The sequence below is a fragment of the Borostomias antarcticus genome, assembly GCF_949987555.1.
Source record: "Borostomias antarcticus genome assembly, chromosome: 2".
NCBI classification, from domain to species: domain Eukaryota; kingdom Metazoa; phylum Chordata; class Actinopteri; order Stomiiformes; family Stomiidae; genus Borostomias; species Borostomias antarcticus.
Genome location: NC_140235.1, coordinates 39,271,223 through 39,273,722, shown reverse-complemented (window position 1 = coordinate 39,273,722; position 2,500 = coordinate 39,271,223). Strand labels below are relative to the sequence as shown.

The window sequence follows — 2,500 nt, the reverse complement described above, 5'->3', positions numbered from 1 at the left end:
GAGTAGTGATCTCCTGGTTCAGTGGTGGGGTAGTTAGGAGGAGTGTGTGGTCTCCTGGTTCAGGGGTGGGGTAGTTAGGAGGAGTAGTGATCTCCTGGTTCAGGGGTGGGGTAGTTAGGAGGAGTAGTGATCTCCTGGTTCAGGGGTGGGGTAGTTAGGAGGAGTAGTGATCTCCTGGTTCAGGGGTGGGGTAGTCAGGAGGAGTGTGTGATTGGTTGGTTCAGGGGTGGGGTAGTTAGGAGGAGTGTGTGGTCTCCTGGTTCAGGGGTGGGGTAGTTAGGAGGAGTAGTGATCTCCTGGTTCAGGGGTGGGGTAGTTAGGAGGAGTGTGTGGTCTCCTGGTTCAGGGGTGGGGTAGTTAGGAGGAGTAGTGATCTCCTGGTTCAGGGGTGGGGTAGTTAGGAGGAGTAGTGATCTCCTGGTTCAGGGGTGGGGTAGTTAGGAGGAGTGTGTGATCTCCTTGTTCAGGGGTGGGGTAGTTAGGAGGAGTAGTGATCTCCTGGTTCAGGGGTGGGGTAGTTAGGACGAGTATGTGATTGGTGGGTTCAGGGGTGGGGTAGTTAGGAGGAGTAGTGATCTCCTGGTTCAGGCGTGGGGTAGTTAGGAGGAGTAGTGATCTCCTGGTTCAGGGGTGGGGTAGTTAGGAGGAGGAGTGATCTCCTGGTTCAGGGGTGGGGTAGTTAGGAGGAGTGTGTGATTGGTGGGTTCCGGGGTGTGGTAGTTAGGAGGAGTGTGTGATTGGTGGGTTCAGGGGTGTGGTAGTTAGGAGGAGTATATGATTGGTGGGTTCAGGGGTTTGGTAGTTAGGAGGAGTATATGATTGGTGGGTTCAGGGGTGTGGTAGTTAGGAGGAGTATGTGATTGGTGGGTTCAGGGGTGTGGTAGTTAGGAGGAGTATATGATTGGTTGGTAGTTAGGAGGAGTATATGATTGGTGGGTTCAGGGGTGTGGTAGTTAGGAGGAGTATGTGATTGGTGGGTTCAGGGGTGTGGTAGTCAGGAGGAGTGTGTGATTGGTGGGTTCAGGGGTGTGGTAGTTAGGAGGAGTATATGATTGGTGGGTTCAGGGGTGGGGTAGTTAGGAGGAGTGTGTGATTGGTGGGTTCCGGGGTGTGGTAGTTAGGAGGAGTGTGTGATTGGTGGGTTCAGGGGTGTGGTAGTTAGGAGGAGTGTGTGATTGGTGGGTTCAGGGGTGTGGTAGTTAGGAGGAGTGTGTGATTGGTGGGTTCAGGGGTGTGGTAGTTAACGTGCAGCCTATCCCGTTCTCAGTTACTGTAGCCCAGCGATCTGTTATTCCCCCCAACAACAACAACAATAACAACAACACAGCTCTGCTGGTAATGGTCTCCCTGCCTCTTTATCTGCACCGACCAGGAAATTAAAAGTCTTATCTCCCTCCCTCCCCTCTATCTCTCCCTCTCTCTCTCTTCTTCCCTCTCCCTCTCTCCCTCTATCTCTCCCTCTCTCTCTCTCCCTCCCTCTCTCTCTCCCTCTCTCCCTCTATCTCTCCCTCTCTCTCTCTCTCTCTCTCTCTCTCTCTATCTCTCCCTCTCCCTCTCTCTCCCTCCCTCTCCCTCTCTCCCCCTCTATCTCTCTCTCCCTCTCTCCCTCTCTCCCTCCCTCTCCCTCTCTCCCTCTATCTCTCCATCCCTCTCTCTCTCTCTCTCCCTCTCTCTCTCTCCCTCTCTCTCCCCTCTCTCTCTCCCTCCCTCTCTCTTCCTCTCTCCCTCCCTCTATCTCTCCCTCTCCCTCTCTCTCCCTTCCTCTCTCTCTCCCTCTCTCACCCTCCCTCTCTCTCCCTCTATCTCTCCCTCTCTCTCTCTCTCTCCCTCCCTCTCTCTCTCCCTCTCTCTCTCCCTCTCTCTCTCATTCTCCCCCACCCACCTCCCTCTCTTTCCTTCTTTCTTCGCTCTCTCCCTCTTCTCTCTCTCTTTCTCTCTCGTTTCATCCACCCCTCTCCCTCTCTATCTCTCTCATTCTGTCCCACCCATCTTCCACACTTTCTTTCCTTCTCTCTCTCTCTCTCGTCTCACTCTCTCCCACCCTTCTCCCTCTTTCCTTCTTAGTCTCTCTCTCTCTCTCTCTCTCTCTCGTCTCACTCTCTCCCATCCTTCTCCCTCTTTCCTTCTTAGTCTCTCTCTCTCCTCTCTCCCCCCGTAGAGTCAGAGCCTAACAAAGTCCAGATGACAGCCTCATCGATCTGTAGTTCTCCTCTCCGCCCCCAGGGTACAGAACGCACATTTAGCGGGAGATTCAATCAAAGGCAATATCATAATGCAAGATGCAGCAGCGCCCGTAGGCGGGGTGAGGAACAGACGCGCTCGCTGTGTGTGTCAGGCTCGGCCAATCAGAGAAACACCACGGCCTTCTATCTCTTACGTTTGAAACATATAGGGCTACATTTCAAATGTAAGTGAAGAGATATGTGTATAAATAAGAGTGTGTGTGTGGTGTGTGTGTGGTGTAGTGTGTGTGTGTGTGTGTGTGTGTGTGTGTGTGTGT

The 2,500-nt window shown here is 53.2% G+C and overlaps 1 protein-coding gene across 1 annotated transcript in view; it reads left to right on the top strand.

Annotated features, from left to right (window-relative positions):
- LOC311323135 (synaptic vesicle glycoprotein 2C-like) overlaps window positions 1-2,500 on the top strand; it is a gene marked incomplete at both ends in the record, with an annotated part of 26,734 nt that overhangs the window by 19,240 nt on the left and 4,994 nt on the right. The window lies entirely within an intron of this gene.